General features: G+C 48.7%; 8 non-coding genes across 8 annotated transcripts; all 8 read right to left on the reverse strand.

Annotated features, from left to right (window-relative positions):
* Nucleotides 1-585: 585 nt before the first annotated feature.
* Nucleotides 586-776, reverse strand: LOC142277293 (U2 spliceosomal RNA). The gene has a single exon (XR_012740474.1). It is a non-coding gene; the product is annotated as a U2 spliceosomal RNA (small nuclear RNA).
* Nucleotides 777-2163: 1387 nt separating this feature from the next.
* On the reverse strand, nucleotides 2164-2354 carry LOC142277305 (U2 spliceosomal RNA). The gene has a single exon (XR_012740485.1). It is a non-coding gene; the product is annotated as a U2 spliceosomal RNA (small nuclear RNA).
* A 1387-nt stretch (nucleotides 2355-3741) lies between these two features.
* On the reverse strand, nucleotides 3742-3932 carry LOC142277311 (U2 spliceosomal RNA). The gene has a single exon (XR_012740490.1). It is a non-coding gene; the product is annotated as a U2 spliceosomal RNA (small nuclear RNA).
* Nucleotides 3933-5319: 1387 nt separating this feature from the next.
* On the reverse strand, nucleotides 5320-5510 carry LOC142277312 (U2 spliceosomal RNA). Its single transcript, XR_012740491.1, has one exon. It is a non-coding gene; the product is annotated as a U2 spliceosomal RNA (small nuclear RNA).
* A 1387-nt stretch (nucleotides 5511-6897) lies between these two features.
* Nucleotides 6898-7088, reverse strand: LOC142277313 (U2 spliceosomal RNA). The gene has a single exon (XR_012740492.1). It is a non-coding gene; the product is annotated as a U2 spliceosomal RNA (small nuclear RNA).
* Nucleotides 7089-8475: 1387 nt separating this feature from the next.
* Nucleotides 8476-8666, reverse strand: LOC142277294 (U2 spliceosomal RNA). Its single transcript, XR_012740475.1, has one exon. It is a non-coding gene; the product is annotated as a U2 spliceosomal RNA (small nuclear RNA).
* Nucleotides 8667-10053: 1387 nt separating this feature from the next.
* Nucleotides 10054-10244, reverse strand: LOC142277296 (U2 spliceosomal RNA). The gene has a single exon (XR_012740476.1). It is a non-coding gene; the product is annotated as a U2 spliceosomal RNA (small nuclear RNA).
* A 1387-nt stretch (nucleotides 10245-11631) lies between these two features.
* On the reverse strand, nucleotides 11632-11822 carry LOC142277297 (U2 spliceosomal RNA). The gene has a single exon (XR_012740477.1). It is a non-coding gene; the product is annotated as a U2 spliceosomal RNA (small nuclear RNA).
* Nucleotides 11823-27676: the final 15854 nt, after the last annotated feature.

Raw genomic sequence — 27676 nt, forward strand, 5'->3', positions numbered from 1 at the left:
GGCTTCGCAGTAGGTTGCAAACATTCATCACCCATGACTGTCCCCAATTGAGCTCAGAAGCTCAATGTCTATCATGACCTCTCTTTTAGAATGTCCAAGAGCAAGCAAACTATTCCTCCAGGAGAGGGCGCCAACAGACTACTAAAGAGATCATCATTACTCAAAGAAAACCCCAAAAACCAATGCATGATAGGAATAAACAGGTAACTTTCTTTGGAGTGGAAGCGGAGAGATCGCACCAGATGCCAATTCTAGATGTTATCACACCTGTGGTCACTGCAGCAGCAGGTGAATCCACTTTGTCCAAAAGGGATCTATTCCATTCAATTGCAAATGATCTAGATAAGACAGAGAACTGCAGCACGGGGACATAGCCGAGTTGGTCAGGTTGAGTGGTGATGAGTTTGCTATTTGGATGAATAAAGAAAGTCAAAAGTGTGAAAGATAAAAAACAAAAGGAGGAAGTGTGAAAAGTGAATGGGCCAAATTGAGGTGCATATGAAGACGTATGCTTTCTTCCAATTCATTAAATCGGGCTAATATGAATCAGGTGAATTGAGTTCTGCTTTTGGAAACTGGGTTAAGAAGGGGTGCACCGTTCCTGGAGGTACTGCAATACCAGGTCAATGCGTGGAGTGGACAGAGCAAGCTCTTTTTCCATCTCCCTGTTCTAAAAATCCATTTAATATATGGTCCCCAGATAGGGGACGTATCAGATATTAAACTGATAAGAACAGATACTACACTTGATCTTAGCCAAAAGGCCGAGAAGCGATAACCAGAATTGGTTTGGGCCTCGAGTGGCACCCTGGCCTATGCCGGACACATCTTAGGGAGAGAGAGCGAGAGGGAGACAAACCCACGCCTACACAAGACATTTTGTCACCCAAGCCAACCCTTGAAAAGGCTGCTTTGCAGAGCCAAAACAAGAAGAATGGTGCGTTTTGCAGCCGCCGCCCACTGCAATGAATCTGAATAACTCCTCCTTTAGGGCGCAAGCAACTCCCCTCCCCCTTGCAGTCTTTCCAATTCACGATACAAAAAGACGGACAGGACAGGTTGCCTGACTTTCCGTCACTGCCACCCTTTGCCATCCTTACCCGTAGAAAGCCCTTTCATCATCCCCAAACCCTAATCTTTTCCCTTTCCTTCCCAGCCCCCAAACCCTGCCCTCTGTACCTTTCTCACCACCCGCTTCCCTTCTCCTGTCATCCCCCTACCACCCGGGAAAAAAAGAGATTGCCCCCTCCTTCCACTAGCCCACCCTCCCACCCAAAGAACAACTTCTTCTGCGCAGCTTGTTTTCTAGGCAGCAGCGCTATTGTGATGTCATCGGGGGGCATTGTGACAAGCCGCCAGTGTTCCGTCTCTTCATGTTGTGCACAGTTCAAACGGAAAATACATCAACAGGCAGACTACAGAAAAGCTTACTATCAAAGGTTAGAGGGGGGCTTTCTCAGAGGGCTTTTTACAGTTTTTCTATTCCCAATTAGCCGTTTAAGTGTACTTATTGAAAGTAGTAATTCTTTCATAGGCCGCCCTTTCTTAGTATTTGACGTTCCTTATATTGCGGTATGAGGCTTCGCAGTAGGTTGCAAACATTCATCACCCATGACTGTCCCCAATTGAGCTCAGAAGCTCAATGTCTATCATGACCTCTCTTTTAGAATGTCCAAGAGCAAGCAAACTATTCCTCCAGGAGAGGGCGCCAACAGACTACTAAAGAGATCATCATTACTCAAAGAAAACCCCAAAAACCAATGCATGATAGGAATAAACAGGTAACTTTCTTTGGAGTGGAAGCGGAGAGATCGCACCAGATGCCAATTCTAGATGTTATCACACCTGTGGTCACTGCAGCAGCAGGTGAATCCACTTTGTCCAAAAGGGATCTATTCCATTCAATTGCAAATGATCTAGATAAGACAGAGAACTGCAGCACGGGGACATAGCCGAGTTGGTCAGGTTGAGTGGTGATGAGTTTGCTATTTGGATGAATAAAGAAAGTCAAAAGTGTGAAAGATAAAAAACAAAAGGAGGAAGTGTGAAAAGTGAATGGGCCAAATTGAGGTGCATATGAAGACGTATGCTTTCTTCCAATTCATTAAATCGGGCTAATATGAATCAGGTGAATTGAGTTCTGCTTTTGGAAACTGGGTTAAGAAGGGGTGCACCGTTCCTGGAGGTACTGCAATACCAGGTCAATGCGTGGAGTGGACAGAGCAAGCTCTTTTTCCATCTCCCTGTTCTAAAAATCCATTTAATATATGGTCCCCAGATAGGGGACGTATCAGATATTAAACTGATAAGAACAGATACTACACTTGATCTTAGCCAAAAGGCCGAGAAGCGATAACCAGAATTGGTTTGGGCCTCGAGTGGCACCCTGGCCTATGCCGGACACATCTTAGGGAGAGAGAGCGAGAGGGAGACAAACCCACGCCTACACAAGACATTTTGTCACCCAAGCCAACCCTTGAAAAGGCTGCTTTGCAGAGCCAAAACAAGAAGAATGGTGCGTTTTGCAGCCGCCGCCCACTGCAATGAATCTGAATAACTCCTCCTTTAGGGCGCAAGCAACTCCCCTCCCCCTTGCAGTCTTTCCAATTCACGATACAAAAAGACGGACAGGACAGGTTGCCTGACTTTCCGTCACTGCCACCCTTTGCCATCCTTACCCGTAGAAAGCCCTTTCATCATCCCCAAACCCTAATCTTTTCCCTTTCCTTCCCAGCCCCCAAACCCTGCCCTCTGTACCTTTCTCACCACCCGCTTCCCTTCTCCTGTCATCCCCCTACCACCCGGGAAAAAAAGAGATTGCCCCCTCCTTCCACTAGCCCACCCTCCCACCCAAAGAACAACTTCTTCTGCGCAGCTTGTTTTCTAGGCAGCAGCGCTATTGTGATGTCATCGGGGGGCATTGTGACAAGCCGCCAGTGTTCCGTCTCTTCATGTTGTGCACAGTTCAAACGGAAAATACATCAACAGGCAGACTACAGAAAAGCTTACTATCAAAGGTTAGAGGGGGGCTTTCTCAGAGGGCTTTTTACAGTTTTTCTATTCCCAATTAGCCGTTTAAGTGTACTTATTGAAAGTAGTAATTCTTTCATAGGCCGCCCTTTCTTAGTATTTGACGTTCCTTATATTGCGGTATGAGGCTTCGCAGTAGGTTGCAAACATTCATCACCCATGACTGTCCCCAATTGAGCTCAGAAGCTCAATGTCTATCATGACCTCTCTTTTAGAATGTCCAAGAGCAAGCAAACTATTCCTCCAGGAGAGGGCGCCAACAGACTACTAAAGAGATCATCATTACTCAAAGAAAACCCCAAAAACCAATGCATGATAGGAATAAACAGGTAACTTTCTTTGGAGTGGAAGCGGAGAGATCGCACCAGATGCCAATTCTAGATGTTATCACACCTGTGGTCACTGCAGCAGCAGGTGAATCCACTTTGTCCAAAAGGGATCTATTCCATTCAATTGCAAATGATCTAGATAAGACAGAGAACTGCAGCACGGGGACATAGCCGAGTTGGTCAGGTTGAGTGGTGATGAGTTTGCTATTTGGATGAATAAAGAAAGTCAAAAGTGTGAAAGATAAAAAACAAAAGGAGGAAGTGTGAAAAGTGAATGGGCCAAATTGAGGTGCATATGAAGACGTATGCTTTCTTCCAATTCATTAAATCGGGCTAATATGAATCAGGTGAATTGAGTTCTGCTTTTGGAAACTGGGTTAAGAAGGGGTGCACCGTTCCTGGAGGTACTGCAATACCAGGTCAATGCGTGGAGTGGACAGAGCAAGCTCTTTTTCCATCTCCCTGTTCTAAAAATCCATTTAATATATGGTCCCCAGATAGGGGACGTATCAGATATTAAACTGATAAGAACAGATACTACACTTGATCTTAGCCAAAAGGCCGAGAAGCGATAACCAGAATTGGTTTGGGCCTCGAGTGGCACCCTGGCCTATGCCGGACACATCTTAGGGAGAGAGAGCGAGAGGGAGACAAACCCACGCCTACACAAGACATTTTGTCACCCAAGCCAACCCTTGAAAAGGCTGCTTTGCAGAGCCAAAACAAGAAGAATGGTGCGTTTTGCAGCCGCCGCCCACTGCAATGAATCTGAATAACTCCTCCTTTAGGGCGCAAGCAACTCCCCTCCCCCTTGCAGTCTTTCCAATTCACGATACAAAAAGACGGACAGGACAGGTTGCCTGACTTTCCGTCACTGCCACCCTTTGCCATCCTTACCCGTAGAAAGCCCTTTCATCATCCCCAAACCCTAATCTTTTCCCTTTCCTTCCCAGCCCCCAAACCCTGCCCTCTGTACCTTTCTCACCACCCGCTTCCCTTCTCCTGTCATCCCCCTACCACCCGGGAAAAAAAGAGATTGCCCCCTCCTTCCACTAGCCCACCCTCCCACCCAAAGAACAACTTCTTCTGCGCAGCTTGTTTTCTAGGCAGCAGCGCTATTGTGATGTCATCGGGGGGCATTGTGACAAGCCGCCAGTGTTCCGTCTCTTCATGTTGTGCACAGTTCAAACGGAAAATACATCAACAGGCAGACTACAGAAAAGCTTACTATCAAAGGTTAGAGGGGGGCTTTCTCAGAGGGCTTTTTACAGTTTTTCTATTCCCAATTAGCCGTTTAAGTGTACTTATTGAAAGTAGTAATTCTTTCATAGGCCGCCCTTTCTTAGTATTTGACGTTCCTTATATTGCGGTATGAGGCTTCGCAGTAGGTTGCAAACATTCATCACCCATGACTGTCCCCAATTGAGCTCAGAAGCTCAATGTCTATCATGACCTCTCTTTTAGAATGTCCAAGAGCAAGCAAACTATTCCTCCAGGAGAGGGCGCCAACAGACTACTAAAGAGATCATCATTACTCAAAGAAAACCCCAAAAACCAATGCATGATAGGAATAAACAGGTAACTTTCTTTGGAGTGGAAGCGGAGAGATCGCACCAGATGCCAATTCTAGATGTTATCACACCTGTGGTCACTGCAGCAGCAGGTGAATCCACTTTGTCCAAAAGGGATCTATTCCATTCAATTGCAAATGATCTAGATAAGACAGAGAACTGCAGCACGGGGACATAGCCGAGTTGGTCAGGTTGAGTGGTGATGAGTTTGCTATTTGGATGAATAAAGAAAGTCAAAAGTGTGAAAGATAAAAAACAAAAGGAGGAAGTGTGAAAAGTGAATGGGCCAAATTGAGGTGCATATGAAGACGTATGCTTTCTTCCAATTCATTAAATCGGGCTAATATGAATCAGGTGAATTGAGTTCTGCTTTTGGAAACTGGGTTAAGAAGGGGTGCACCGTTCCTGGAGGTACTGCAATACCAGGTCAATGCGTGGAGTGGACAGAGCAAGCTCTTTTTCCATCTCCCTGTTCTAAAAATCCATTTAATATATGGTCCCCAGATAGGGGACGTATCAGATATTAAACTGATAAGAACAGATACTACACTTGATCTTAGCCAAAAGGCCGAGAAGCGATAACCAGAATTGGTTTGGGCCTCGAGTGGCACCCTGGCCTATGCCGGACACATCTTAGGGAGAGAGAGCGAGAGGGAGACAAACCCACGCCTACACAAGACATTTTGTCACCCAAGCCAACCCTTGAAAAGGCTGCTTTGCAGAGCCAAAACAAGAAGAATGGTGCGTTTTGCAGCCGCCGCCCACTGCAATGAATCTGAATAACTCCTCCTTTAGGGCGCAAGCAACTCCCCTCCCCCTTGCAGTCTTTCCAATTCACGATACAAAAAGACGGACAGGACAGGTTGCCTGACTTTCCGTCACTGCCACCCTTTGCCATCCTTACCCGTAGAAAGCCCTTTCATCATCCCCAAACCCTAATCTTTTCCCTTTCCTTCCCAGCCCCCAAACCCTGCCCTCTGTACCTTTCTCACCACCCGCTTCCCTTCTCCTGTCATCCCCCTACCACCCGGGAAAAAAAGAGATTGCCCCCTCCTTCCACTAGCCCACCCTCCCACCCAAAGAACAACTTCTTCTGCGCAGCTTGTTTTCTAGGCAGCAGCGCTATTGTGATGTCATCGGGGGGCATTGTGACAAGCCGCCAGTGTTCCGTCTCTTCATGTTGTGCACAGTTCAAACGGAAAATACATCAACAGGCAGACTACAGAAAAGCTTACTATCAAAGGTTAGAGGGGGGCTTTCTCAGAGGGCTTTTTACAGTTTTTCTATTCCCAATTAGCCGTTTAAGTGTACTTATTGAAAGTAGTAATTCTTTCATAGGCCGCCCTTTCTTAGTATTTGACGTTCCTTATATTGCGGTATGAGGCTTCGCAGTAGGTTGCAAACATTCATCACCCATGACTGTCCCCAATTGAGCTCAGAAGCTCAATGTCTATCATGACCTCTCTTTTAGAATGTCCAAGAGCAAGCAAACTATTCCTCCAGGAGAGGGCGCCAACAGACTACTAAAGAGATCATCATTACTCAAAGAAAACCCCAAAAACCAATGCATGATAGGAATAAACAGGTAACTTTCTTTGGAGTGGAAGCGGAGAGATCGCACCAGATGCCAATTCTAGATGTTATCACACCTGTGGTCACTGCAGCAGCAGGTGAATCCACTTTGTCCAAAAGGGATCTATTCCATTCAATTGCAAATGATCTAGATAAGACAGAGAACTGCAGCACGGGGACATAGCCGAGTTGGTCAGGTTGAGTGGTGATGAGTTTGCTATTTGGATGAATAAAGAAAGTCAAAAGTGTGAAAGATAAAAAACAAAAGGAGGAAGTGTGAAAAGTGAATGGGCCAAATTGAGGTGCATATGAAGACGTATGCTTTCTTCCAATTCATTAAATCGGGCTAATATGAATCAGGTGAATTGAGTTCTGCTTTTGGAAACTGGGTTAAGAAGGGGTGCACCGTTCCTGGAGGTACTGCAATACCAGGTCAATGCGTGGAGTGGACAGAGCAAGCTCTTTTTCCATCTCCCTGTTCTAAAAATCCATTTAATATATGGTCCCCAGATAGGGGACGTATCAGATATTAAACTGATAAGAACAGATACTACACTTGATCTTAGCCAAAAGGCCGAGAAGCGATAACCAGAATTGGTTTGGGCCTCGAGTGGCACCCTGGCCTATGCCGGACACATCTTAGGGAGAGAGAGCGAGAGGGAGACAAACCCACGCCTACACAAGACATTTTGTCACCCAAGCCAACCCTTGAAAAGGCTGCTTTGCAGAGCCAAAACAAGAAGAATGGTGCGTTTTGCAGCCGCCGCCCACTGCAATGAATCTGAATAACTCCTCCTTTAGGGCGCAAGCAACTCCCCTCCCCCTTGCAGTCTTTCCAATTCACGATACAAAAAGACGGACAGGACAGGTTGCCTGACTTTCCGTCACTGCCACCCTTTGCCATCCTTACCCGTAGAAAGCCCTTTCATCATCCCCAAACCCTAATCTTTTCCCTTTCCTTCCCAGCCCCCAAACCCTGCCCTCTGTACCTTTCTCACCACCCGCTTCCCTTCTCCTGTCATCCCCCTACCACCCGGGAAAAAAAGAGATTGCCCCCTCCTTCCACTAGCCCACCCTCCCACCCAAAGAACAACTTCTTCTGCGCAGCTTGTTTTCTAGGCAGCAGCGCTATTGTGATGTCATCGGGGGGCATTGTGACAAGCCGCCAGTGTTCCGTCTCTTCATGTTGTGCACAGTTCAAACGGAAAATACATCAACAGGCAGACTACAGAAAAGCTTACTATCAAAGGTTAGAGGGGGGCTTTCTCAGAGGGCTTTTTACAGTTTTTCTATTCCCAATTAGCCGTTTAAGTGTACTTATTGAAAGTAGTAATTCTTTCATAGGCCGCCCTTTCTTAGTATTTGACGTTCCTTATATTGCGGTATGAGGCTTCGCAGTAGGTTGCAAACATTCATCACCCATGACTGTCCCCAATTGAGCTCAGAAGCTCAATGTCTATCATGACCTCTCTTTTAGAATGTCCAAGAGCAAGCAAACTATTCCTCCAGGAGAGGGCGCCAACAGACTACTAAAGAGATCATCATTACTCAAAGAAAACCCCAAAAACCAATGCATGATAGGAATAAACAGGTAACTTTCTTTGGAGTGGAAGCGGAGAGATCGCACCAGATGCCAATTCTAGATGTTATCACACCTGTGGTCACTGCAGCAGCAGGTGAATCCACTTTGTCCAAAAGGGATCTATTCCATTCAATTGCAAATGATCTAGATAAGACAGAGAACTGCAGCACGGGGACATAGCCGAGTTGGTCAGGTTGAGTGGTGATGAGTTTGCTATTTGGATGAATAAAGAAAGTCAAAAGTGTGAAAGATAAAAAACAAAAGGAGGAAGTGTGAAAAGTGAATGGGCCAAATTGAGGTGCATATGAAGACGTATGCTTTCTTCCAATTCATTAAATCGGGCTAATATGAATCAGGTGAATTGAGTTCTGCTTTTGGAAACTGGGTTAAGAAGGGGTGCACCGTTCCTGGAGGTACTGCAATACCAGGTCAATGCGTGGAGTGGACAGAGCAAGCTCTTTTTCCATCTCCCTGTTCTAAAAATCCATTTAATATATGGTCCCCAGATAGGGGACGTATCAGATATTAAACTGATAAGAACAGATACTACACTTGATCTTAGCCAAAAGGCCGAGAAGCGATAACCAGAATTGGTTTGGGCCTCGAGTGGCACCCTGGCCTATGCCGGACACATCTTAGGGAGAGAGAGCGAGAGGGAGACAAACCCACGCCTACACAAGACATTTTGTCACCCAAGCCAACCCTTGAAAAGGCTGCTTTGCAGAGCCAAAACAAGAAGAATGGTGCGTTTTGCAGCCGCCGCCCACTGCAATGAATCTGAATAACTCCTCCTTTAGGGCGCAAGCAACTCCCCTCCCCCTTGCAGTCTTTCCAATTCACGATACAAAAAGACGGACAGGACAGGTTGCCTGACTTTCCGTCACTGCCACCCTTTGCCATCCTTACCCGTAGAAAGCCCTTTCATCATCCCCAAACCCTAATCTTTTCCCTTTCCTTCCCAGCCCCCAAACCCTGCCCTCTGTACCTTTCTCACCACCCGCTTCCCTTCTCCTGTCATCCCCCTACCACCCGGGAAAAAAAGAGATTGCCCCCTCCTTCCACTAGCCCACCCTCCCACCCAAAGAACAACTTCTTCTGCGCAGCTTGTTTTCTAGGCAGCAGCGCTATTGTGATGTCATCGGGGGGCATTGTGACAAGCCGCCAGTGTTCCGTCTCTTCATGTTGTGCACAGTTCAAACGGAAAATACATCAACAGGCAGACTACAGAAAAGCTTACTATCAAAGGTTAGAGGGGGGCTTTCTCAGAGGGCTTTTTACAGTTTTTCTATTCCCAATTAGCCGTTTAAGTGTACTTATTGAAAGTAGTAATTCTTTCATAGGCCGCCCTTTCTTAGTATTTGACGTTCCTTATATTGCGGTATGAGGCTTCGCAGTAGGTTGCAAACATTCATCACCCATGACTGTCCCCAATTGAGCTCAGAAGCTCAATGTCTATCATGACCTCTCTTTTAGAATGTCCAAGAGCAAGCAAACTATTCCTCCAGGAGAGGGCGCCAACAGACTACTAAAGAGATCATCATTACTCAAAGAAAACCCCAAAAACCAATGCATGATAGGAATAAACAGGTAACTTTCTTTGGAGTGGAAGCGGAGAGATCGCACCAGATGCCAATTCTAGATGTTATCACACCTGTGGTCACTGCAGCAGCAGGTGAATCCACTTTGTCCAAAAGGGATCTATTCCATTCAATTGCAAATGATCTAGATAAGACAGAGAACTGCAGCACGGGGACATAGCCGAGTTGGTCAGGTTGAGTGGTGATGAGTTTGCTATTTGGATGAATAAAGAAAGTCAAAAGTGTGAAAGATAAAAAACAAAAGGAGGAAGTGTGAAAAGTGAATGGGCCAAATTGAGGTGCATATGAAGACGTATGCTTTCTTCCAATTCATTAAATCGGGCTAATATGAATCAGGTGAATTGAGTTCTGCTTTTGGAAACTGGGTTAAGAAGGGGTGCACCGTTCCTGGAGGTACTGCAATACCAGGTCAATGCGTGGAGTGGACAGAGCAAGCTCTTTTTCCATCTCCCTGTTCTAAAAATCCATTTAATATATGGTCCCCAGATAGGGGACGTATCAGATATTAAACTGATAAGAACAGATACTACACTTGATCTTAGCCAAAAGGCCGAGAAGCGATAACCAGAATTGGTTTGGGCCTCGAGTGGCACCCTGGCCTATGCCGGACACATCTTAGGGAGAGAGAGCGAGAGGGAGACAAACCCACGCCTACACAAGACATTTTGTCACCCAAGCCAACCCTTGAAAAGGCTGCTTTGCAGAGCCAAAACAAGAAGAATGGTGCGTTTTGCAGCCGCCGCCCACTGCAATGAATCTGAATAACTCCTCCTTTAGGGCGCAAGCAACTCCCCTCCCCCTTGCAGTCTTTCCAATTCACGATACAAAAAGACGGACAGGACAGGTTGCCTGACTTTCCGTCACTGCCACCCTTTGCCATCCTTACCCGTAGAAAGCCCTTTCATCATCCCCAAACCCTAATCTTTTCCCTTTCCTTCCCAGCCCCCAAACCCTGCCCTCTGTACCTTTCTCACCACCCGCTTCCCTTCTCCTGTCATCCCCCTACCACCCGGGAAAAAAAGAGATTGCCCCCTCCTTCCACTAGCCCACCCTCCCACCCAAAGAACAACTTCTTCTGCGCAGCTTGTTTTCTAGGCAGCAGCGCTATTGTGATGTCATCGGGGGGCATTGTGACAAGCCGCCAGTGTTCCGTCTCTTCATGTTGTGCACAGTTCAAACGGAAAATACATCAACAGGCAGACTACAGAAAAGCTTACTATCAAAGGTTAGAGGGGGGCTTTCTCAGAGGGCTTTTTACAGTTTTTCTATTCCCAATTAGCCGTTTAAGTGTACTTATTGAAAGTAGTAATTCTTTCATAGGCCGCCCTTTCTTAGTATTTGACGTTCCTTATATTGCGGTATGAGGCTTCGCAGTAGGTTGCAAACATTCATCACCCATGACTGTCCCCAATTGAGCTCAGAAGCTCAATGTCTATCATGACCTCTCTTTTAGAATGTCCAAGAGCAAGCAAACTATTCCTCCAGGAGAGGGCGCCAACAGACTACTAAAGAGATCATCATTACTCAAAGAAAACCCCAAAAACCAATGCATGATAGGAATAAACAGGTAACTTTCTTTGGAGTGGAAGCGGAGAGATCGCACCAGATGCCAATTCTAGATGTTATCACACCTGTGGTCACTGCAGCAGCAGGTGAATCCACTTTGTCCAAAAGGGATCTATTCCATTCAATTGCAAATGATCTAGATAAGACAGAGAACTGCAGCACGGGGACATAGCCGAGTTGGTCAGGTTGAGTGGTGATGAGTTTGCTATTTGGATGAATAAAGAAAGTCAAAAGTGTGAAAGATAAAAAACAAAAGGAGGAAGTGTGAAAAGTGAATGGGCCAAATTGAGGTGCATATGAAGACGTATGCTTTCTTCCAATTCATTAAATCGGGCTAATATGAATCAGGTGAATTGAGTTCTGCTTTTGGAAACTGGGTTAAGAAGGGGTGCACCGTTCCTGGAGGTACTGCAATACCAGGTCAATGCGTGGAGTGGACAGAGCAAGCTCTTTTTCCATCTCCCTGTTCTAAAAATCCATTTAATATATGGTCCCCAGATAGGGGACGTATCAGATATTAAACTGATAAGAACAGATACTACACTTGATCTTAGCCAAAAGGCCGAGAAGCGATAACCAGAATTGGTTTGGGCCTCGAGTGGCACCCTGGCCTATGCCGGACACATCTTAGGGAGAGAGAGCGAGAGGGAGACAAACCCACGCCTACACAAGACATTTTGTCACCCAAGCCAACCCTTGAAAAGGCTGCTTTGCAGAGCCAAAACAAGAAGAATGGTGCGTTTTGCAGCCGCCGCCCACTGCAATGAATCTGAATAACTCCTCCTTTAGGGCGCAAGCAACTCCCCTCCCCCTTGCAGTCTTTCCAATTCACGATACAAAAAGACGGACAGGACAGGTTGCCTGACTTTCCGTCACTGCCACCCTTTGCCATCCTTACCCGTAGAAAGCCCTTTCATCATCCCCAAACCCTAATCTTTTCCCTTTCCTTCCCAGCCCCCAAACCCTGCCCTCTGTACCTTTCTCACCACCCGCTTCCCTTCTCCTGTCATCCCCCTACCACCCGGGAAAAAAAGAGATTGCCCCCTCCTTCCACTAGCCCACCCTCCCACCCAAAGAACAACTTCTTCTGCGCAGCTTGTTTTCTAGGCAGCAGCGCTATTGTGATGTCATCGGGGGGCATTGTGACAAGCCGCCAGTGTTCCGTCTCTTCATGTTGTGCACAGTTCAAACGGAAAATACATCAACAGGCAGACTACAGAAAAGCTTACTATCAAAGGTTAGAGGGGGGCTTTCTCAGAGGGCTTTTTACAGTTTTTCTATTCCCAATTAGCCGTTTAAGTGTACTTATTGAAAGTAGTAATTCTTTCATAGGCCGCCCTTTCTTAGTATTTGACGTTCCTTATATTGCGGTATGAGGCTTCGCAGTAGGTTGCAAACATTCATCACCCATGACTGTCCCCAATTGAGCTCAGAAGCTCAATGTCTATCATGACCTCTCTTTTAGAATGTCCAAGAGCAAGCAAACTATTCCTCCAGGAGAGGGCGCCAACAGACTACTAAAGAGATCATCATTACTCAAAGAAAACCCCAAAAACCAATGCATGATAGGAATAAACAGGTAACTTTCTTTGGAGTGGAAGCGGAGAGATCGCACCAGATGCCAATTCTAGATGTTATCACACCTGTGGTCACTGCAGCAGCAGGTGAATCCACTTTGTCCAAAAGGGATCTATTCCATTCAATTGCAAATGATCTAGATAAGACAGAGAACTGCAGCACGGGGACATAGCCGAGTTGGTCAGGTTGAGTGGTGATGAGTTTGCTATTTGGATGAATAAAGAAAGTCAAAAGTGTGAAAGATAAAAAATAGTGATGAGCGAGTACTAAAAAGCTCGGGTGCTCGAAGCTCGGGCCGAGCCTCCCAAGATACTCGTGTACTCGGCCCGAGCAACGAGCCCAATGTTATCCTATGGGAGACCCGAGTATTTTTGTGAAATGACCTCCCGGCAGCATGGAGAAACCCTAAAAATGTCACAAAAGTCTCAGAAGAGTGCTCAAATGACATGGCAACAGCATGGGGAAGACCCCTTGAAGCATTTATCACTCAAAAGTCACAGCTGTGAACAATTTTGTCCGCGTTTTACGCCATTTTTACGGACTCACCAGAAAACCTTCCAAAATGACCCCAAAATGATTTTTCATGGCGGAAATGTTAAGGGCACATACCCAATAGTGAGATAGATCTGGTGTATGTTACTTTTTGAGATCAATACATGAAAGATTTTACGTGAAAACATTGTGTGGCACTCCGATGTCCCTGAGAAGAGACGTACATGAAGGCCTCTTGAGTCTAATGTGCCCATTTTGAGGAAGTGAGTCTTTGTAGTATTTTCCTTTGCCAGGGCAGTCCTAAATTGTGAGGTTCACCAATGCCCCTGCATACAGACGTGCATGAGGGCCTCAAAACATTAAGTGTCCATTGTCAGGAAGTGGGTGTATTATAGTATAGCCCTTAGGCAGGGCAGCCAAAAATTGGGAGGCTCCACATTGTCCCTGGGTAGAGACGTGCATGATGGCCTTTAAACCTGAAGTGCCCATTGTAAGGAAGTGGGTCTATTTCAGTATAGCCCTTTGCCAGGGCAGCCAAAAATTGGGAGGCTCCACATTGTCCCTGGGTAGAGACGTGCATGAGGGCCTCAAAACATTAAGTGTCCATTGTCAGGAAGTGGGTGTATTATAGTATAGCCCTTAGGCAGGGCAGCCAAAAATTGGGAGGCTCCACATTGTCCCTGGGTAGAGACGTGCATGATGGCCTTTAAACCTGAAGTGCCCATTGTAAGGAAGTGGGTCTATTTCAGTATAGCCCTTTGCCAGGGCAGCCAAAAATTGGGAGGCTCCACATTGTCCCTGGGTAGAGACGTGCATGAGGGCCTCAAAACATTAAGTGTCCATTGTCAGGAAGTGGGTGTATTATAGTATAGCCCTTAGGCAGGGCAGCCAAAAATTGGGAGGCTCCACATTGTCCCTGGGTAGAGACGTGCATGATGGCCTTTAAACCTGAAGTGCCCATTGTAAGGAAGTGGGTCTATTTCAGTATAGCCCTTTGCCAGGGCAGCCAAAAATTGGGAGGCTCCACATTGTCCCTGGGTAGAGACGTGCATGAGGGCCTCAAAACATTAAGTGTCCATTGTCAGGAAGTGGGTGTATTATAGTATAGCCCTTAGGCAGGGCAGCCAAAAATTGGGAGGCTCCACATTGTCCCTGGGTAGAGACGTGCATGATGGCCTTTAAACCTGAAGTGCCCATTGTAAGGAAGTGGGTCTATTTCAGTATAGCCCTTTGCCAGGGCAGCCAAAAATTGGGAGGCTCCACATTGTCCCTGGGTAGAGACGTGCATGAGGGCCTCAAAACATTAAGTGTCCATTGTCAGGAAGTGGGTGTATTATAGTATAGCCCTTAGGCAGGGCAGCCAAAAATTGGGAGGCTCCACATTGTCCCTGGGTAGAGACGTGCATGATGGCCTTTAAACCTGAAGTGCCCATTGTAAGGAAGTGGGTCTATTTCAGTATAGCCCTTTGCCAGGGCAGCCAAAAATTGGGAGGCTCCACATTGTCCCTGGGTAGAGACGTGCATGAGGGCCTCAAAACATTAAGTGTCCATTGTCAGGAAGTGGGTGTATTATAGTATAGCCCTTAGGCAGGGCAGCCAAAAATTGGGAGGCTCCACATTGTCCCTGGGTAGAGACGTGCATGATGGCCTTTAAACCTGAAGTGCCCATTGTAAGGAAGTGGGTCTATTTCAGTATAGCCCTTTGCCAGGGCAGCCAAAAATTGGGAGGCTCCACATTGTCCCTGGGTAGAGACGTGCATGAGGGCCTCAAAACATTAAGTGTCCATTGTCAGGAAGTGGGTGTATTATAGTATAGCCCTTAGGCAGGGCAGCCAAAAATTGGGAGGCTCCACATTGTCCCTGGGTAGAGACGTGCATGATGGCCTTTAAACCTGAAGTGCCCATTGTAAGGAAGTGGGTCTATTTCAGTATAGCCCTTTGCCAGGGCAGTCAAAAATTGGGAGGCTCCACATTGTCCCTGGGTAGAGACGTGCATGAGGGCCTCAAAACATTAAGTGTCCATTGTCAGGAAGTGGGTGTATTATAGTATAGCCCTTAGGCAGGGCAGCCAAAAATTGGGAGGCTCCACATTGTCCCTGGGTAGAGACGTGCATGATGGCCTTTAAACCTGAAGTGCCCATTGTAAGGAAGTGGGTCTATTTCAGTATAGCCCTTTGCCAGGGCAGCCAAAAATTGGGAGGCTCCACATTGTCCCTGGGTAGAGACGTGCATGAGGGCCTCAAAACATTAAGTGTCCATTGTCAGGAAGTGGGTGTATTATAGTATAGCCCTTAGGCAGGGCAGCCAAAAATTGGGAGGCTCCACATTGTCCCTGGGTAGAGACGTGCATGATGGCCTTTAAACCTGAAGTGCCCATTGTAAGGAAGTGGGTCTATTTCAGTATAGCCCTTTGCCAGGGCAGCCAAAAATTGGGAGGCTCCACATTGTCCCTGGGTAGAGACGTGCATGAGGGCCTCAAAACATTAAGTGTCCATTGTCAGGAAGTGGGTGTATTATAGTATAGCCCTTAGGCAGGGCAGCCAAAAATTGGGAGGCTCCACATTGTCCCTGGGTAGAGACGTGCATGATGGCCTTTAAACCTGAAGTGCCCATTGTAAGGAAGTGGGTCTATTTCAGTATAGCCCTTTGCCAGGGCAGCCAAAAATTGGGAGGCTCCACATTGTCCCTGGGTAGAGACGTGCATGAGGGCCTCAAAACATTAAGTGTCCATTTTAAGGAAGTGGGTGTATTTCAGTATAGCCCTTAGGCAGGGCAGCCAAAAATTGGGAGGCTCCACGTTGTCCCTGGGTAGAGACGTGCATGAGGGCCTCAAAACATTGTTCCCATTGCAAAGGAGCGGGTCTCCTGTCGTTGTAATGTCCATTCTGCAAAGAATGGGCGAAAAAATTTACCACTGGGGGTATACCTGAAACAAAGACCTAACTATTGTAACGGTCATCATGATGGCGCATGAGGAGAAGGAGGAGCAGTCCAGCGATTATCCAAAGTCGAGAAGTGTACCCATGGGTGAGTGGAGGTACATGGCAAACTTTAAATTCCGCTCTCATTTGCTGGTGGTGTGGTGAAGTCTGGCCCAATCCAACCCTTGTTCATCTTTATCAGAGTCAGCCTGTCAGCATTTTCAGTTGACAGGCGGGTGCGTTTATCTGTAATGATTCCACCTGCGGCACTAAAAACACGCTCTGACAAAACGCTAGCAGCAGGGCAGGCCAGGACTTCCAAGGCGTAGAGAGCCAATTCATGCCACGTGTCCAGCTTGGATACCCAATAATTGTAAGGCACAGAGGAATGTCGGAGTACAGTTGTTCGATCTGCAAGGTACTCCTTCAGCATCTGGGCAAACTTAGGATTTCTTGTGGCACTACCCCGCACCTCAGGGGCTGTGGTACGTGAGGGGCTGAGAAAACTGTCCCACATCTTAAAGACTGTTCCCCTACCTCTGGCGGATTGGACTTGTGCCTCTCTCGGCTGTACGCCTCGGTTGTCCACTGATTCCTGACCTATGCCGCTAGCGTTTTGTGAGGGGAATGCTTTGCCTACTTCCGTGAGTATGGCCTTCCGAAACTGCTGCATTTTGGTTGACCTCTCATCCACGGGAATAAGAGACAAAAAGTTCTCCTTGTAGCGTGGGTCTAACAGTGTTACCAACCAGTAATGATTGTCGGCCAAGATGTTCTTAACGCGAGGGTCACGAGACAGGCAGCTTACCATAAAGTCAGCCATGTGCGCCAGACTCTTAACAGCCAGGACTTCAGTAGCCTGACCAACAAGATGACTGAACATGCTGTCCTCCTCCTCCTCCTCCTCCTCCTCCTCCTCATCTACCCTGTCCTCTGGCCAGCCACGCTGAATCGAGGATATGACTGGTGTGCATGTCATATCCTCAATTTGGCCGGAGAGTTGCTCCATGTCTTCATCCTCCTCCTCGTCATAGTCCTCCACTGCACGTTGTGATGAGACGAGGCTGGGCTGTGTGTTATCACCCACACCCACTACTGTTTCTTGCTGCAACTCATCGCGCTCCGCCTGCAATGCATCATGTTTGTTTTTCAAAAGGGACCGTTTTAGAAGGCAGAGTAGCGGTATGGTGACGCTAATAATGGCGTCATCACCACTCACCATCTTGGTGGAGTCCTCAAAGTTTTGGAGGATGGTACATAGGTCTGACATCCATCTCCACTCCTCAGGTGTTATGTGTGGAGTTTGACCCATTTCCCGACGGCTTAGGTGATGCAGGTACTCAACAACTGCCCTCTTCTGCTCACATATCCTGACCAACATGTGCAGAGTTGAATTCCAACGCGTGGGGACATCACACACCAGTCTGTGAGCCGGAAGATGCAAACGGCGCTGAAAGCCGGCAAGGCCGGCTGAAGCAGTAGGTGACTTTCGAAAATGTGCAGACAGGCGGCGAACTTTTACCAGCAGATCAGACAGCTCTGGGTATGACTTTATAAACCGCTGAACCACGAGGTTGAGCACATGGGCCACGCATGGAACATGTGTCAGCTGGCCTCGCCTCAAAGCCGCCACCAGGTTCCGGCCATTGTCACAAACGACCTTTCCTGGCTTTAGGTTCAGAGGTGTGAGCCAGTGATCTGCCTGCTGTTTCAGAGCTGTCCACAGCTCTTCTGCATTGTGGGGTTTGTCACCTATGCAGATTAGCTTCAGCACAGCCTGTTGCCGCTTCGCCGAGGCAGTGCTGCAGTGCTTCCAGCTTGTGACTGGTGTGGAGGGCACAGTGGATGAGGATGCGCAGGAGGAGGAGGAGGCTGAAGAGCATGACATTCCGGAGCTGTAGAGTGTGGGTGAAACACTGACTGAGGTAGGGCCTGCAAACCTTGGTGTGGGAAGGACGTGTTCCGTCCCTCGCTCAGACTGGGTCCCAGCTTCCACAATATTAACCCAGTGTGCCGTCAACGAGATGTAGCGGCCTTGCCCACAAGCACTTGTCCACGTGTCTGTGGTTAGGTGGACTTTGGGTGAAACAGCGTTGTTCAGGGCACGTGTGATGTTTTGTGACACGTGGTTATGCAACGCGGGGACGGCACACCGGGAGAAATAGTGGCGGCTGGGGACCGAGTAACGTGGGACAGCTGCCGCCATCAGGTCACGGAATGCTTCTGTCTCCACCAGCCTAAAAGGCAACATTTCCAGCGCAAGCAGTCGCGAAATGTTAGCATTTAGAACTGTGGCATGTGGGGTGTTGGCAGTGTATTTGCGCCTGCGTTCAAAGGTTTGCTGAATGGATAACTGAACGCTGCGCTGGGACAAGGACGTGCTTGATGATGGTGTTCTTTCTGCGTAGGCAACTGCAGGTGCAGGAGTGGAGGAGGCTTGTTCGCAGGCAGCATGGACAGAGGATTGGCTCGCATGCACAACCAGCGAAGACGTAGCAGTGACATCAGCAAGCACTGCTCCTCGACTCTGTTGTACTTCCCACAAAGTCGGGTGCTTGGCTGACATGTGCCTGATCATGCTGGTGGTGGTCAGGCTGCTAGTTTTGGTACCCCTGCTGATGCTGGCACGGCAGGTGTTGCAAATGGCCTTTTTTGAATCATCTGGATCCAACTTAAAAAACTGCCAGACTCGTGAAGACCTAACATTTGTACAGGCACCTTGTGTCGTCGTGTTGTTACGGGGAACGGTTGCCTGACTTCTGCCTGGGACCACCACCCTGCTTCTTACTGCCTGTTGTGATGCTACGCCTCCCTCCCCCTGTGCACTGCTGTCCTCGCTCTGCATATCCTCCTGCCAGGTTGGGTCAGTTACTGGATCATCCACCACGTCGTCTTCCTCTTCCGCACCCTGCTCCTCCTCCTGACTTGCTGACAATTGTGTCTCATCATCGTCCACCACTTGTTGAGACACGTTGCCAACTTCGTGAGAACGTGGCTGCTCAAATATTTGGCTATCTGTACAGACGATCTCCTCATGACCCACTTCAATATGAGCTGGCGAGAGGCCAGAATGTGTGAATGGAAACGTGAACAGCTCTTCCGAGTGTCCAAGTGTGGGATCATTAATGTCCGAGGAGGACGTGTACTCAGCCTGGTGGTAGGAAGGAGGATCAGGTTCAGAAATGTGCGGTGCAGTATCACGGCTACTGACACTTGACCGTGTGGAAGACAGAGTGTTTGTGGTGGTGCCAATCTGACTGGAAGCATTATCCGCTATCCAACTAACAACCTGTTGACACTGGTCTTGGTTCAAGAGCGGTGTACTGCTGCGGTCCCCAAGAATTTGGGACAGGACGTGCGAGCGACTAGATGTGGCCCTTTGTTGTGGCGAAATTAGAGCTTGCCCACGACCTCGGCCTCTGCCTGCACCACCATCACGTCCACTTCCTTGTTCCTTGCCAATGCCCTTGCGCATTTTGCAATGCTGTGCACTGCTGACGTGTATATTCACTACTTGTGCGTTATATCAAAGTTTCTGGAAATTGCACACCAGTGCACCTGTACGCTGCCACCAACAGGCACACACGTGCGGTTTTAAAAACCAAGCACGGACGCAATAATAACCTAACACAGGTTTTAGGAGCAAAAATTAAGAACTCTGACACTATCAGCCACTGCTGACTGACGTGTATTATACACTACACTTGTGCGTTATATAATAGTTTGGTAAACGCACACCAGTGCACCTGTACGCTGCCACCAACAGGCACACACGTGCGGTTTTAAAAACCAAGCACGGACGCAATAATAACCTAACACAGGTTTTAGGAGCAAAAATTAAGAACTCTGACACTATCAGCCACTGCTGACTGACGTGTATTATACACTACACTTGTGCGTTATATAATAGTTTGGTAAACGCACACCAGTGCACCTGTACGCTGCCACCAACAGGCACACACGTGCGGTTTTAAAAACCAAGCACGGACGCAATAATAACCTAACACAGGTTTTAGGAGCAAAAATTAAGAACTCTGACACTATCAGCCACTGCTGACTGACGTGTATTATACACTACACTTGTGCGTTATATAATAGTTTGGTAAACGCACACCAGTGCACCTGTACGCTGCCACCAACAGGCACACACGTGCGGTTTTAAAAACCAAGCACGGACGCAATAATAACCTAACACAGGTTTTAGGAGCAAAAATTAAGAACTCTGACACTATCAGCCACTGCTGACTGACGTGTATTATACACTACACTTGTGCGTTATATAATAGTTTGGTAAACGCACACCAGTGCACCTGTACGCTGCCACCAACAGGCACACACGTGCGGTTTTAAAAACCAAGCACGGACGCAATAATAACCTAACACAGGTTTTAGGAGCAAAAATTAAGAACTCTGACACTATCAGCCACTGCTGACTGACGTGTATTATACACTACACTTGTGCGTTATATAATAGTTTGGTAAACGCACACCAGTGCACCTGTACGCTGCCACCAACAGGCACACACGTGCGGTTTTAAAAACCAAGCACGGACGCAATAATAACCTAACACAGGTTTTAGGAGCAAAAATTAAGAACTCTGACACTATCAGCCACTGCTGACTGACGTGTATTATACACTACACTTGTGCGTTATATAATAGTTTGGTAAACGCACACCAGTGCACCTGTACGCTGCCACCAACAGGCACACACGTGCGGTTTTAAAAACCAAGCACGGACGCAATAATAACCTAACACAGGTTTTAGGAGCAAAAATTAAGAACTCTGACACTATCAGCCACTGCTGACTGACGTGTATTATACACTACACTTGTGCGTTATATAATAGTTTGGTAAACGCACACCAGTGCACCTGTACGCTGCCACCAACAGGCACACACGTGCGGTTTTAAAAACCAAGCACGGACGCAATAATAACCTAACACAGGTTTTAGGAGCAAAAATTAAGAACTCTGACACTATCAGCCACTGCTGACTGACGTGTATTATACACTACACTTGTGCGTTATATAATAGTTTGGTAAACGCACACCAGTGCACCTGTACGCTGCCACCAACAGGCACACACGTGCGGTTTTAAAAACCAAGCACGGACGCAATAATAACCTAACACAGGTTTTAGGAGCAAAAATTAAGAACTCTGACACTATCAGCCACTGCTGACTGACGTGTATTATACACTACACTTGTGCGTTATATAATAGTTTGGTAAACGCACACCAGTGCACCTGTACGCTGCCACCAACAGGCACACACGTGCGGTTTTAAAAACCAAGCACGGACGCAATAATAACCTAACACAGGTTTTAGGAGCAAAAATTAAGAACTCTGACACTATCAGCCACTGCTGACTGACGTGTATTATACACTACACTTGTGCGTTATATAATAGTTTGGTAAACGCACACCAGTGCACCTGTACGCTGCCACCAACAGGCACACACGTGCGGTTTTAAAAACCAAGCACGGACGCAATAATAACCTAACACAGGTTTTAGGAGCAAAAATTAAGAACTCTGACACTATCAGCCACTGCTGACTGACGTGTATTATACACTACACTTGTGCGTTATATAATAGTTTGGTAAACGCACACCAGTGCACCTGTACGCTGCCACCAACAGGCACACACGTGCGGTTTTAAAAACCAAGCACGGACGCAATAATAACCTACTAACAGGTTTTTTTGGGGAGCGACAATTACAGTACAGACAAGTCAGACACTATCTGGACTGTTTTACACTGTGTACACCAGCCCCAGATATGAAGGCTGGTATACGGTCACCACTACCCTGCCTGCCTGCCTGCCTGTATACTGCTACAATAGTCCTGACAAGGACTCTTTTGGTCACTAGCCTGTATTCAGACCTGGCTATACCCTGCCTGTATATAGCAACAATAGTCCTGAGAAGGACTCTGCTACTGTACTCCGACCTGGCTATACCCTGCCTGCCTGTATACAACTAGAATAGTCCTGAGAAGGACTTTTGGTCACACTGTTTGCAGCCCTGCAACTGAAAAAGCTATAAAGGGCCGCAAAGCTTTCCCTGAATCAGCGACACTCTCCCTACACTCACTGTCAGAATAGCTGTGAGCAGAGCACAGCGCGCCGGCCGATATAAAGGCTCGGTGACGCTGTGCAGGCCGGCCAATCACTGCAATTCCACAACTAACAGGGCTGTGGCATTGCAGTGGTCTGCCAGCCAATCCCTGCATGAGGGCTGGCTCTCAAAAGAGCGCCAACATGCAGAAATGAAGACCACGAGTAAAGCACGAGTATCGCGAGATTACTCGGTCCCCGCCGAGCAGCCCGAGTACAGTGATACTCGTGCGAGTACCGAGTAGTGACAAGCATGACCAGCTGAGGGAGGATTCTCCGGTCATGATGTCTGTGTAACCAAACCCCCTTATCCTCTAAAATTAAACACACGGACTGCATGCGACTTGGTTCAAATGGCCACAGCAGCCTTTTTATTGCCTATTGTTTTACAGACTAGTACCTTAGGGACGCCGTCCAACGGGCGACCCAAAACAACCACATAACGGTAACAATAGACAATAACATTTACAATACCCCCCGGGGTAGGCCCAGTCCACTACTACTACTCCCCCTGTCCCCGGCCGCAACACACCGACCCAGAGACGAGGTGCCAATCACCCACGGATTGACCCCCACACTTTGGCAGAACCCCGTGCCTGCCACATCCCGGAAACCGAGAGCCACCATACCAAGACAATGACTCCCGGTCCAGCCACCAATCACTTCCAAACCTCTGGACCAGACCTACCCCCACCGCTACTGTGACAAAAGGTATCCCAACTACCCAAAAACATCTCCCACATGACAACACAAAGGGAGGGTGGGCGGGGATCGTTCGGCGTCCGGAAACAGAAGAGGAGGTAACTCCTTCCTCTCCCAGCTAACCCTTTCCCTGCTCCTCCTCTTCCTCCCCGGCTAAAACCATCCCCCAAAGCCATATTAGGCATATACCACTGTCCCTATTAACCCATCACTCCCTACCTCCCCCTTGGTCATGTCGCCCCTCCCCCCAAGTGGGTCCGTGGCTTTCTTGACCAGCTGAGGGAGGATTCTCCGGTCATGATGTCTGTGTAACCAAACCCCCTTATCCTCTAAAATTAAACACACGGACTGCATGCGACTTGGTTCAAATGGCCACAGCAGCCTTTTTATTGCCTATTGTTTTACAGACTAGTACCTTAGGGACGCCGTCCAACGGGCGACCCAAAACAACCACATAACGGTAACAATAGACAATAACATTTACAATACCCCCCGGGGTAGGCCCAGTCCACTACTACTACTCCCCCTGTCCCCGGCCGCAACACACCGACCCAGAGACGAGGTGCCAATCACCCACGGATTGACCCCCACACTTTGGCAGAACCCCGTGCCTGCCACATCCCGGAAACCGAGAGCCACCATACCAAGACAATGACTCCCGGTCCAGCCACCAATCACTTCCAAACCTCTGGACCAGACCTACCCCCACCGCCACAGGACAGACCACGTGACACCTTACGTGGCCTGGACCCGCCACACACCAAAAGCACGCTCCACACCATCCTGCAGACCCAGCGCCCATAAATCCAGACCGACCTCGTTGAGGTGCACACCATCACCCCTCCGAAATCGCCAATCAGCCGGCTCCAAATCCCTGTGCCGTACCACAATCCCACCATTCCTGGTCACAAACCTAGCCACTACCCTATTCACCTGGGCCCTAGCCTTATTAACCTTCTCCACCGACCGAGCCCCTCTCCATGCCAACCTGGTCACTATGTCAGACCATACGACCAGCAAACCAGGATACCGCTTCCACAACTGCAGTAAATCAATCTTTATGTCTCGGATCAAATCCCGCGACGCCCTGGCACCAAGATCATTACCCCCCACATGCAATACCAGCACATCCGGGGGCCGCTCAACTTTACAATGGAAACGAAATTCCGGGACCACCCTGCCCCACTCCATGCCCCGAACTCCGATCCATCGAACAGTCGCCTGCGCACGATCCAAACCCAGCTGTCGACCATTCGGGCGGACCTCCGCCCGACGGGCACCCCAAAATACGAAGGAGTGCCCCAAGATCCAGATCAGGCACTTCCCTATAACAAATAAAACAAAACGAAAATATCAAAACCAATAACAGCACAACCACCAACACATCAAAAAACACCCCTTTCCTCAAACCTTCCGCACGTAACCAAAGTCCCATGATGCTACAACAACTGCGGTCTCACATACCGCCGAAAACAAGAAGATTCCCATCTACCAATACGCTTTACCACCTCATCTCCAAGCCCCCAACGGGCTGCCTCCGTTGCTGCACCAATTCGGAATGAATGCGACCCGAATTCCTCCGGGCGCTCCCCCGCGTTACGTAGACTTAGCCGCAGCACCGCCACAAACTGAAACCTCGACAAAAACGACCCATTCAAATGCCGCAACAACGGGCCAGGTAAGCCTCCCCTCACGGCCATAAATCTCTCGACTAAACGCACAGGGCACAATTCCTCCCCTGGAACCGCATATAACACCACCAATCTACCACGGCCCAGCTGATCCATTTTTTGACCGGCGAATCCGGCACTCCACCTGACTACTGCTCACTTGCACGTCCTCAAACATCAAACCACCACCCGTCACCCTGGACGGGCTCACCAGCTCGCCTATCCGGAACGCCCCATAAAAAGCGAGACCGAAAGCCGTTGTAAATAGAACCGTCTCGTACACAGACTCACAAATGCCGCTCAGGCCACCCACCATCCGTCTCAACAAACCAAACGATACAGGGCGCCTCTTGTCCCTCTCCCGTACGCCACGGCGAAAGCCCCTCAAAGCCTGACGAACCCGAAAATCCTGTGAAACATCACGCTCCCCTCTCATTTTTAACCAAAATGCCACTGCCGACACCCGATGTGCCACAGCCGATGCCGATCGCCCGGCTGAAAAATCCGTACTCACCAATGACAACAAAGCCACCAAGTAATCCACGCTTTCCCCACCAAACATCAGACGCAACAACTCCTCCCATTCAGCCCACACCTTAGCATACCGGCACCAAGTCACCTCGGTCACCGAGTTCCGAATCAAGTCTGAGATCACCGCCTCACCAGATGCCACAAATCCTCGGGGCACTCCACTCCAACTTCGTCCGCCCACGGCAACAGCGCCCGAAACCTGCTGAACTGAAAACGAGACAAAGCATCAGCCACCTCGTTGTCAACACCCGGAACGTGCCTTGCCACTACCTGCACATTCAACTGCAGACATCTCAACACTAAATGCCGCAAATACACCACCACCGGCTCCGACTTAGCAGACAAGTTGTTAATCGCGTGCACCACCGCCTGGTTATCACAATGAAAACACACTTTCCTTCCGGCAAAGTGCGACCCCCATAGCTCCACTGCCACTACAATGGGGAATAGCTCTAACAGGGCCAAATTCCTAACCAAGCCGCTCTCCCGCCACGCCTGTGGCCACTGCCCGACACACCAATGACCTCTGAAGACAGCCCCAAACCCGGCCGACCCCGCCGCATCCGTAAACAGCTGCAACGCCCCGTTAGACGCCACCCTCTCCATCACCAGCGTCCGGCCGTTGAAATGCTGCAAAAAATTGATCCCATACTTCCAAATCGTCCCTGATCGCCTTTGTGATCCGCACAAAATGCGCCGGCAACCGTACCCCGGCCGTCGCCGTCGCCAAACGCCTCGCAAACACTCTCCCCATTGGCACAATTCTGCAAGCAAAATTCAATTTTCCAAGCAAAGACTGCACCGCCTTAAGCCGCACCTTCTTCGCCGCTTTTACCCCTGACACTGCGGACCTCAAATCACGGACCTTCTCCGCCGGCAACCTGCATTCCATAGCAATGGTGTCAATTTCAATTCCCAGAAAACACATCACCGGCGCCGGGCCTTCCGTCTTATCCGGCGCCAAAGGAATCCCGAAACTGGCCGCAACTTTTTGCAACGCAAATAGCAAACCCGCACAAACCATCGAACCCGCCGGCCCGACACACAGGAAATCATCCAAGTAATGAATGATGGACGTAAGCCCGGACACGTCCCGAACCACCCACTCAACAAACGAACTAAATGCCTCAAAGTACGAACACGAAATGGAACAGCCCATTGGCAAACAACGATCAACATAATAACTGCCATCCCACCAGCAACCCAACAAATGCTGACTATCTGGATGAACCGGTAACAACCGAAACGCTGCTTCCACATCCGCCTTTGCCATCAATGCACCCCGCCCCGCCGCCCTAACCAGGTCCAACGCCTTATCGAACGACACATAATATACCGCCGACAACTCCGGCGCAATGCCATCATTCACCGATAACCCTTCCGGGTAAGACAAATGATGAATCAGCCGAAATTTATTCCGCTCCTTCTTTGGTACCACCCCCAACGGTGACACCACCAAATTCCCGCACGGCGGGGCAACATAAGGGCCGCCCATCCTGCCCAAAGCCACCTCCCTTTCCAGCTTCTCATCCACCACTTCCGGGTGATCCCGAGCGGAACGCAAATTACGATACGGCGGAACCGATGCATTAACAACCGACGGAATATGAAAACCATCCGAAAAACCAGAACTTAACAACGCCGCCGCCTCCTTGTCCGGATACCTATTTAAAAACGGAACCATCACTTCTACCTTCACCGGCGTCGTCCCTCTTACCAGCCCCATCACCAGCCTTTCCTTTTCCTTTTTTAAAACATTTGGACAAGCTATGTCCCCCCCCACATCCGGAGCATTCATGCTTAAAACGGCACGCCGCTCCAAACCTGCACTGCCCTTCATTGTACTGCCAACACAAACCTTTCTTGAAACTTGCCGGGGACCCGGCCCCCCCCGAACCCCCGGCGCCCCCCCGAAAGGGCTGAGCCGGTGCCGACATCAATCGCATCCATAAGGAAATATCCTTATGGTCCCAACGCATATCTGGCCGCAATGCCTTCCGCTGCCTAAATTGCTCGTCGTAGCGCAGCCACGCCAGTCCGCCATAAACTCGATAAGCCTCCCCTATCGCATCCATGTAGCCGAACAAAGCCGAACAATGCTCCGGCTCCTTCTCCCCGACCACGCTCGCCAAAATCGCAAATGCCTGTAGCCAGTTGGCAAAAGTCCGAGGAATAAGCCTATAACGGCGCTTTTCCTCCTCGTCCTTCTCCTTTTTGGAATCACTCGGCTTAACCCTATCCAAATTAAATTTCTCCAGGGGAAGCAGAGAAAATATCTCCACATATTCCCCTTTCCAAATTTTTTCCCGCACCTCCTTCTTTAAATGGGCCCCCAGCGGGCCCTCAAAACAAACATAAACTTCGCTTTTAGCCCTATCATCTAAGCGCACCACCTCATCCTCCTTCTCCTTT

This window comes from Anomaloglossus baeobatrachus, unplaced genomic scaffold, assembly GCF_048569485.1.
Source record: "Anomaloglossus baeobatrachus isolate aAnoBae1 unplaced genomic scaffold, aAnoBae1.hap1 Scaffold_4088, whole genome shotgun sequence".
Classification (NCBI taxonomy): domain Eukaryota; kingdom Metazoa; phylum Chordata; class Amphibia; order Anura; family Aromobatidae; genus Anomaloglossus; species Anomaloglossus baeobatrachus.